Here is a 10,708-nt window from a genome sequence, read left to right on the forward strand (position 1 = left end):
ACCTGACTCCTGGTTCTTGGACACTGGAAGTGACTTCGAAGAAATCGAAGTACAGAGGATTGGAGAGAGCAAGGACTTCTTTCTTATCTGTTGCCAAGTAGTTGGCAATGGATCTCTCTTGAGCTGTTGAAACTGTTAGATTAGAGACCCCTCTTCAAGTTAACCATCACTCCATTCTGAAAGATCAACAATTTTGGGACTCACAGTGGAAGAAAACAAGTAGTTTCTCTTTTTCAGAACAGGAAACTTAAACTGCCTAATTGGGCTTTACTTAGTGGAAAGAGGAGAGTGCTTGGTACCTAAATCTTTAAGTGCCATCAGTACTATTTGATCATATGGGCATTGTAATGATCGTTATATTGGATTTTTCTCAACAGATAAGCTCAATGAGCTTATCGGGCTAAATCAATAGAAATTCTTCTTTGAACCCAGAGAAGCTGTTAGCAGGGCAAAAGCTAACACTGAAAAGTACACTGTATTTTTAATATCAGGTAACTTGACATTGTCAGGTGTTGTAGGAATATGCTATTTGGCATTGATGGATAAAAGAATTTTTTAAAAAAATACACATTGAAAAATAGTATCTAGCAGAGCCTTCACAAACCTTACTTTTCCCAGTACATTGCTGCAGGTGGAGTTCTTAAATACATCCTAGAGTATTTCATATACTAGTGTGTTTACATGAAGATAGTTCTGTGATAAATTAATTCCAATCAACTAGGGAAACAAAACTTCTTTAGCATGACTGCTCTTCTATCAGTGCCTAATATTAAAAGTGAAAATGCATGTAAGTGGAAATGGATCCACTTACATGGAAAAAGGGGGGAAAAATATGTACTGAAAATCAATACAAGAAAACAGACCTGGGAACTCTTTGTTACTGTCATATCTGAAAAATGTTATGCTACATTTTGGTAAGTCACAGAATTTGAAACTTGATGAACAGTCTGTAATAAAGTGGCCCTGAAAATTACTGGAGTAGTGCCCACTGCGGCCAGTGACCTGACTTACAAAGAGATTTGGTAAAAACTGAGACCACAGGTTTTTTATGTTAGAAATACAATAACATATTTCTGAACCTATCTGAATATGATGTGATGAAAGATGGCTTTAAGATGCCAAACCAGGCTTAGTGATGTTGCTTTACATTATGCTAGCATATACCCCGGAGACTGTATTGTGAGCGGGGACCCATCAAAATGCAGCTTTGATTTGCAAAATTGGTCTTTGGCAGCCTAGAGCAGTTCATGAGGCAGAAGCAGTTACTGTTGAACCACATTTGTCAATTTAATGATAGCCCCAGGCACACTGCCTGTATGCTAAAGGAGCAGCAAAACCAAGTCAAACATGGAACCAAGGCTCAAGACTGGGAATTTTCCACCAATTATGTGTTAATACTACTGATGTCTTACCTCTGTAATGAATGTTTGTGCACACTTCCTTAGTGAAAGCTGCTGTTCAGCTGATGCTGTGGATTTGAACTGGATGGACATTGTGAGCGAAAACAGCAAGCAATAGGAAAAGTGGGGCAAGATAATGGGAGTTTGCACAGTTCCTGCTTTGGCTGTTCTTAGCCCTTTCATTTGCACTTTTTCAAAGTCAGTAACTATATCTTTCTATTTTTATGTCAGAAAGTCTGTTTTCTATTTGGTGAGAATTTTTTGGTCAAGAAACCAAAAATCTTAAGAGCTTTTTTTAGGGTAAATGTAGTTCCTTCATAGATTTAGTCTTTCCAAAGACTGTAAGTATCTCATTAAAGGGGCTGTATTAAATGATGAAGAGCAAGGGTGCTGCCTGTAGTTACACCCTGCAATCGGAGTCATATGGTGGATGTTTCAAACAGCAAGAGGCAGCGGAGTATCCAATGCACCTGATTGCCAGCCTACTCTCCCATTGTTCTGTGACAGAGTAATTGCAAATAATCCTCAACTATAAGATGTGCCGCTACTGATTAGAGAAGTTGGTTTGAGGCTTAACATGATACTAAATTGTACTTTGATTTGAGCCTTCAAGGAATCTTGACCATCCTTTCAGTATGTGTGTACTTGGCTTGGCACCATGGCATACTCATTCTTTTTCAGAAACTTAGGGATTTCTGCTTGGGAAGTAGAGCAACCTCTGAAGTGGCTTATGATGGCAAGTTAAGAGGAGGAAGGAAGTATTGTGTCAGTAGCTCAGACTCATGCTTAGCATTGCCTTTTGAATGGTTGGGCTGAAATACAGCATTGACTATCCCCACCCTAAAACAATTGTTCCATTAGTTTCCTGCTCTTTCCAGGAAATGTTGCCTGGTGGTGGTGTAATGCATATGTAGAACCAATGGGGTTACTACTATTTGTCTGTGCTTTCTGCATTCCTAGCTCTGGCAATACTAGTCTGTGCCAGTCGGCAAACAACAGATCAGTTTCTGTTTAGTCATCACTCTCGGATAGCTTCCAACTAGTCTCTGTGGAGGCTGATGCAATCATGAATCTCTCCTTGCATGACAAATGCAGAGCATTTCATGTTGGTATCTGCTCTGCTGCTCTTATATTTTAAAAAAAGCTTCCTGTCCCATGAGATAACAAAGCCATTGTAAAATTGTGATCAGTTGTACCAACTGTAATGTTTTCTTATGACAAATCGTGTATGTTTTGGGTTGTTTCATATTCTGGAATTCTATTAATACTTGATATGCGTATGGTCTTTAAGGTCCCTTCCAACCTAAACATGATATGATTCTATAAAGAAGAATATCAAGTTCACAAAGAGGACCTCACAGCTGTGGTTATGGATATACAAAATGTGACACGGTGCAAATACTTGAAGAAAGCTCATCATCCAGTGTATTGCCTTCACATCTTGTTACATCTCCATGCCTTCACACTCTAAATACAAATAAATGCTGCTGGGGAATGGGATTTCCTTCCTTTTAATTTCAGTCTGTGTGTACTTAATTTCTTTGTCCCTATCCTTGTCTAACCTTGTGGCAGAAGGCAGCTAAGCGTGGAACATTACTATACTCACATGGTCTGCTTGTGCAGGTTCTGTTGTGTTTTCTTAGAGGAACAGGTCAGGAAGGCTATCATACCTTCATTTCTTAATTTCTACATTGAGGTAGAGATAATTAGCAAGGAGAAAATACCAGCTGGTACCAGAGGCTATATTTTTACTGGCAAATAAATGAGGCCAGAGTGCATAAGGAGCTCTGGTCTCAAGAGCAAATAGTACAGTGCAACTTTCATCCAGGTGACTAAATCTTCTCCTGCCCTTTAAATCATATTTACATGCTGTCTGCTTGGAGTGGCTGTGCTGTTCCCCATGCTATGTCTAGGTATTACTCTGGTAGGGGCTATAGTCATATAAAAAAGCGCACTAATGATTAAACAGCAAGGTTGATTGTAGGTCAGTACCCCAGCTTCGCTTGAGAGATCAGGCTCTGGCTACATCCATTCTCCTGCTTTCCCAATTGTGGAGTACAAGGGGAGGTTTCTTTTTTTACCTTGTCGTCTTGTATGTGGAAAACAAGAGCATGTGGCAGCTAAATTCTGGGATATCTCCTTTATTGCCTATAATATTGTCCACACTAAGGACTGATACCTCTCAGAATATGAGGAATTCAAGAGAAGCCTGGTCTGCAGCTTCCTCCTGTGTGTCCTGCTGCACTGAGTCCAGGACACCACCCCATTTACTGTCTGTTTGCGATCTGTGACAAATTGAGTAGCCTGGAACAATCGTGGGTTTCATCTGTTAAAGCAAGACTTGGAATATATTCATTTCCTATAAGCAGAAGGTCAAAGGGAAAGAGATTTTTGGCACTATTTCTCTCTTTTTTTTTTTTTTTTTTTTTTTTTTTTTTCCTTTTCCCTCTGCTGTGGGGTTTTTGTTTGTACAAATTAAGCCTGGGATGGAAGGACTTGACAGAATCTGCACTTGTCTTGTGCAGGCCAGGTTTTCATGCGGTTGGCATGTGGGCAGCTAACACTTCTGAATACAGGAATGGGTCTTGGAGCCCTGCTGAAATAGCAGCATGAACAACACTAGCAGCTGCTGCAGCTCTTGGCATAGCAATAATAGCTAAACTTGCAGCTATGACAGCAACAGAAACCAGAGAAAAGCCAGGACCACTTGCTGGCTGCACACTCAGTGCTGGCAGGGTGCTGTGACTACCTTTACATGGCAGAAGATTCCTTATTAGAGCAGAGTGGGCCACCAAGATGAAGATACTTTCCTTGTTAGATTCCCATCGGTGTAGTGTGAAAAGGCTTAGACTTCAGTGTAGAGCTGCGGCATGCCCCGTCATTTTCTTAATGAGGTTATGGAGAAGGGAGAGGAACATGCTAGCACTGTGTCAGCTTATGGGACTTGGCGGTGTGGATCATCCAGGCTTGTAAACTGAAATAACATAAAGCACCATTATAGGCTGAGGACTGACTGGCTGGAAAGCAGCTTTGCAGAGAAGGATGAGTGTTGTGGTGCATAACAAGTTGGCTATGAACCAGCAGCAAAGGCCAAAAGCATCCTGATCTGCATCAGGAAGAGAACTGCCAACAGGTTGAGGGAGGTGATCCTTCCCCTCAGCCCTGGTGAGAGACTTCTGGAGTGCTGGGTCTAGTGCTGGGCTCCCCAGTACAACAGATGTGGACATTCTGGAGTGAGACCTGTGAAGGGCTATCAAAGATGTTTAGGAGACTGGACCATTTGTCCTATAAAGAGAGGCTGAAAGAGCTGGGACTGTTTGGTCTTGAGAAGGTTCAGAGATCTTGTCTATGTTTAAAAATGCATTATGAGAAGGAGTAAAGAAGGTGGACTTTTCTTAGTGGTGTCCAGGGAAAGGACAAGACAAAATGGACACAAACTGAAATACAAGAAATTCCAGTTAGGCATAAGAAAAAATCTTTTTCATTCCAAGGGTGGCCAAACACTGACAGAGCTTGACCAAGGAGGCTGTGGTGTCTCTATCCTTGGAGCTACTCAAAATTCAGCTGGACAAATCCCTGAATAATGTACTCTGCTCTGCAATCTGCTCTGTGATCTGTTCCAGGCAGGACTAGATAATTTCTAAAAGTCCCTGCCAACCTCAACCTTTGTGTGATCCTGTGCTATTGCAACCTGATAGCAAAAAGTCATTTTGCTCTCCATCTTGAATAACAATATACTCATTGTTATGCAATGATAGTTTGCAAAAGAACAAGGGAGAAGGTCCCAAGAGGGATGTCTGGTAGACTGGGCAACTAGCTAGAAGGTGGTCATGTATCTCATGGAGTAAATTAGTCTGTGGGACTGAGCTCTCTGAAACACTCTCTTGGCAGTGAGGCAAGTGGTGACTGGGATGCTCAGAGCAGCATGATAAGATGGGAGACCCAGGAAGAGTTCTGTGGGACCTGTCGATCATTCACCAAAGAAACTTAGAGCAGAAACTCCTTTCCTGTGTCTGTTGGAAGGAGGAGGGAGCTGCACTGAACACATCTCCATCCAAGGGAAGTAAATGCTAAGCCTGAGAAGTGTCTCGAGCTTGACTTTAAGGTACCTCTGAGAGAAGGCTTCTCTGGGAAACAAAAAGAACCCTGGTTGTTGTGTGAGAACTATCGTTTAGTGAGGATAATTTTCAAGCTTGGGAGTGCAATTCAGTGGGACTGATACCTGTGTTTGGGAGTAATGGATGATTCCCAAGGATTGGGGTGGTCCTAAGGCCAGATAAGAAACAAATGTATTGAATTTTAATGCTTTAAATACTTCACAAGTTGAAGACTAGTCCCTTGCCCTGTATGAATGACACTCTTCCAATAACTTTACACACGTACTCTGGTACTGCATATTCCAGTGATGTTTTCCAACACAATTTATTGACTTTGGAAATGCAGGCATTAACTGATGTCCAGCAGTAATACAACTGGAATTTATCTTTTAATTCTTTATTTAGTTGATAGCTCCTTCAGGTAATGCTGTGCTGCTCACTGTTCTGTTTGCACAACAGGAGTGAAAACTTTTCATTTTGGGTTTGTTTTACAGCCTTTGAAAGCTATCTTTTCCTCTGTTATGTTGCTGCTTGGGAAATTCTTGGGAATCAAAGCTTTAGAATATCTTTGAGTGAAGATAAATATGTTTCTAACCGTTCTTCTGTGGGCAGTGTTTCTCTGTAAAGCTATTTTTCAGAATAACTTATAAGTTGCTTTTGCAGGGTACATGTATATTTGCAAAATGATGGCCCCATCTGCGTGTACATTTTAAGGTCTATGTTTGAAGACTGCAGGAACTTCTCCATTCTAACCTCTTCCTTTTGAACTGCGTGTTGAGTAGGGCTGGGCACAACTCTAGATCCAAAGATCAGGAATCGTTTTAAACATACGGTTTTAGTTAGGTCATTGTTTTTCCATGTTTTTTTACTCAGGGATTATCCAGAATTCCATGATGCTTCTATAAGTATTCAGGCTCCATTGAACTTCAGGGATGTTCAAGTATTTGCTGGTCAATGATTCATTTTAAAAATTGCACCTTTCTTATACTTATACCTTGTGTTTTTTTCCAAGCCTAGTCTCCAAAGCTCCAGCTGCTGCTTTTTTTTAGGAAATAACGGAAAATAGTTTTGTCTCTTTGGTCAAATTTTGAGTTGCAACTCCGTAGTACAAACACTGATTACCTTAGCGCAGGTCTGGCAACAATAACCAGTCCTAACAAATTACATGATCTTTATCTAGGTTAAAAAGTTTAAGAAAATTAGTCTAGCAATAATACACAATTTCCTGGATATTTTCACAGCTCCATCTCTTTCAAAAGTTTATTCTGAGTTTCTCTGTGTTAGCCTATCCCCTGCTAAGTGATCCTTTTCTGCCATCCTTCTTCTGAAGAGCACTTTTGCCATTATTTTGCGTCGTACTTCCATGTTTGGCAAAGCAAGTCTAATTTTGTGTATAGATACATAAACCCATTGTGGTAAAACCCTTCTTCTCTCATAAGGGCTGTACAGTAGCTGTTCCTCACTGCTCACATCGTATGTGGAATTTGCATCTTAGTATTCCCCACTTCCCATTCCATGTTTCTATTCTCATTGAGTGACTGTACAAACGAATACAGGAATGCTGGAAGCTTAAGGGAAAATTCATAGAGGAGCACAGGTTAGCATTCAGTGAGCTTACAGATACACTGTAATTAACTGTTAAAAAGCATGGTTTTGGCAATGGAAACACTGAAAGAAGAAAGCTGTAGTAATAGTAGTATTGCCATAGTAAGAATCTCATAAAGGAACTAGATCCTTCTGTGCTAGATTTCTTAGCTTGGTCTCAACTCAGATAAATTAGCAAATTTGAATGGCAGTTTCTTGAGCTGGCTTCCCCTTAGATAACCAGTTTTGTTGAAAAGCAGCCATTAACCCTCATTTGCGTCAGGAATAAACAAGATTTTTCAACCATCCTCAGTGAAGAAAATGGAAAACACTCATCTTGCTCGCAGCAGGATCTTCTCAGCTGATTGCAGGGTGCCTCTGCAGTTGTATTCCTGAGTCTGCCAAGAGTAAAAGTGACCCTGAGCAATCTGACCCAACTACTAAATTAGTCCTACTTTGAGTAGCAAGGTGGACCAGATGATGCACAAAAGTTCCTTCCAACCTAAACTATTTTATGATCATGTGAAAAATAAGGACCCTATTCAGTCCCACTGACAATCAAAGAATTGGTCAGAAACAACACACAGATGCAGATAGAATAGACAAGGAAACAATGAGACAGTGGTGGTCAGCACCATCTGAGGTGGTTTTAGTTCATCAACCATCTACTCAATACCAATTTTGGGGGTATATTTTCTAGCAAAAGGGAGGACAGGATTTAAAGAATAATAATGAGACAGCTTGGTGCACTTCTAAGGGAGTTTTTGACCTGTAGGAAGGCCAACTCGATGAAACCTTCCACACAACTTCTCATGTGAAAATTTTACAAATAATAGAGAGTCTAGCACTGAGTTGACCTGATGTGGAAGGTGGCCTTTTGGCAGTGAGTGAGAGTGGGAGGTAATTTTCCTCAAAATGAGGAAGGACATTTTATGTTGGACCCCAGAGAAGGGTGAGTGTTAGTAGATGGACAGAAGGAGCTAGATGAGAGTGTTAAAGTGATATGGGGTAGATGAATGACCTTTGCAAAAGCATTGTGCAGGAATCCGAACAGATCAAAATGGTGTTGTTGGTCACTGTCAGGAAACAGAATGTTACAAGAAAAAAATGTTTAGCTTTGTGGATAGACAGCAAAAACTATGCTTTGGAGGTGCTGTACAAGAAGTCGCCTGCAAGACAGCTAGCTGTGTAAAAGAGAAAATCCAGAGAGATATCTAAGACTAAGGCATCAACCAAGCTGTGGCTCTTGGAGGCAGATGGATATTGATATTGAAGAGAGAGAGATGGGTGCCAAGACAGTCTGGAGGAGCATAAAACCATCTTGTCCGTTAGCTGCCTGCAGATGATAAGGTTTTAATTTGGATCAGGATTAATGGCTGCAGTAGAAATAAAACAGTGAGTCATGAGATAAATATATATTTGTTGACACAATTACCTATAAAGAGAGGGAGTCTTTCCTTGAATATGCTAGTGATCAAGTTCAAGAGATAGGAGAACTAGAAGATGGCAGTCATGCTAGTGAAGAGAGCAGACTTCAGGGAGTCCCTTGTAGATTGTGATAAAGGCTAATGAAGCTGGGATGGGTATCTTAATTCTGAGCTTCTCCTAGGAAATAAATTTTGAAAGAAACCTTGACAAATCACTTTCAGTGGACTGCCAGAATAAGAATATACAATGGAGCTGAGTGAAGGAACTCCACAGTGTCCCTCATTTTTCAGGGAGCTGAGAGATGAAAAGAAAGTGAAGAGAGGAACGGGATTACACATGGGTGTGTAACTAATGCATGATTATATTGCAAGGAGAAAGAAATAAAGGGAGGTGATAAGAAAGGGAAAGGATGAAAATTAATACATGAGGGACCAAACAACATGAAGCCAGTGCAGGTGTGGAAGGTGGCAATTGACAATTTCACCTCTCGAAGCAATTCATTTATGCTGATGCATTTTTAATGTGCAGCCTTCTTCCTTGTATTCACCTTAACACAGTGTTAAATTTACTAAATTCAAAGAAAGAGACCACCTTGATGTCCATTTCTGCTATGCCTATACAGCTTTCCAGACCCAGATATGACTACAAGGATTTGCGTTCTGACTGCAGTTTTATTTTCTCATCTTTATTCACGTTCATATACAGTGTCACAACAGGCTCTCCCAACTTTGAAGCAAATCAGTATTTGTCTTGAGACTAGCAAATCTGTTTTTCCATAGTAAAAAGTAAAGTCTGGGTGTTAATCTAGTCAAATGAGTTTTTAATTTGAGAAGTCGGAAGCAAATTATGATGACATTTTATGACAGAGACAAAAAAGACTAAACATCCTCAGAGTAGCAAATCACTTCCATATGAGCATCTCATTCATCTGCTTCAAATAAATAAACAATATTTGAGGATATACTATTTCCTCAAAATATTGAATGATAAGGTGTTGGAATATAACAAATGTCTTAAAAATCATCTCAGCAGGATCAAATGTTGCAGGCATTAAGTGAAACCTATTTTTTTTCCTGTTTAAGTAATACTTAAAAGCATTATATGCTTTTCCAGTTAAGAAGACTAATCAAAACCTGTTGACATCCACAGGAGAATTCTGTCAGTTTATAAATCTGCACACATATGGATGCTGAACATTTGCTACCATTGATAAGGTTGTAATTAACATCTGGCTTTATCCCCTGATGAATATAAATGTGTTATGTGTTGGAAGTCAAAGGAATCTCATCTTGAAAGTGGTGCATTTTTCACTAATAGCAAAAATCTGGTCCATGGGTATTAGGGCAACTTGACGGTGCCTATGAGCCAGTATTTCTTCTATATTTACGCTGTGCAACAGCGGGAAGAGAAAGAAAACGACTGTAGAGAATACTACAACAGTCCTTAAATTGTAACGACAACCTCAGGTGGCTCAGGAAAAGCTTTAAGGGTGAGAAGGAAAAAAAAAATCCTCTTTTCTCCTTACTGCCATACTTGCAGGGTTCCTATCGTTCCCACGGCAGTGCAGGCCCGTCCCCGTCCCCGGTACAGGGGCGTGGGCTGTTCTGCAGTGCCCCTGCTGGACGCACGTTCCACTGCTGCCTTCTCCTTCGCTGCCTCCTTTACCCCCCTCCGCAACCCGCTTTGAAAACCCGCCCGGGGTTACCGTGGGCAGCGCGACGCCCCGCCAAGGGCGGGACAAGGCCAGGGCCAGGGCCAGGGCCAGGGCCGGGCCGCCAGGGCCTGCCCGCCCGCCTCAGGGGCAAGCCGCTTCCCCGCCGCTTGGCACCTGCCAGTCTCGCAGGGAGCTGTGCGGGGGGGTCCCAAAATGAGCCAAAAGACCAAGAAAAAAAAAAAAAAGGAATAAACATCATCATTTTTCTCCTCTTTCCTGGCGGCGCTCCCTGACGAAAAGCCGCTGCCCACGGAGGCCCCGCGCGGCGGGGAAGCGGGGCTCTTCCGTCTGGCCCCGCCCCCGTGCTCCGAGTCCCGCCCCCCCGTGACCGAAGCTCCGCCCCCCCCCAGCCGGGCCCTGCTGTTCCCTTCCCGGGCGGGTCGGCCCGAATGCGCCTGCGCCGCCCCGCCGGCCGCGGAGGGGCTGACGGGGGTTGTTGTGGAGCTGTGGGGAAGCACGTGAAGAGCGCAACGTCATCATAAACA

This window comes from Vanellus vanellus (genome assembly GCF_965231255.1).
Source record: "Vanellus vanellus genome assembly, chromosome: 1".
NCBI classification, from domain to species: Eukaryota; Metazoa; Chordata; class Aves; order Charadriiformes; family Charadriidae; genus Vanellus; species Vanellus vanellus.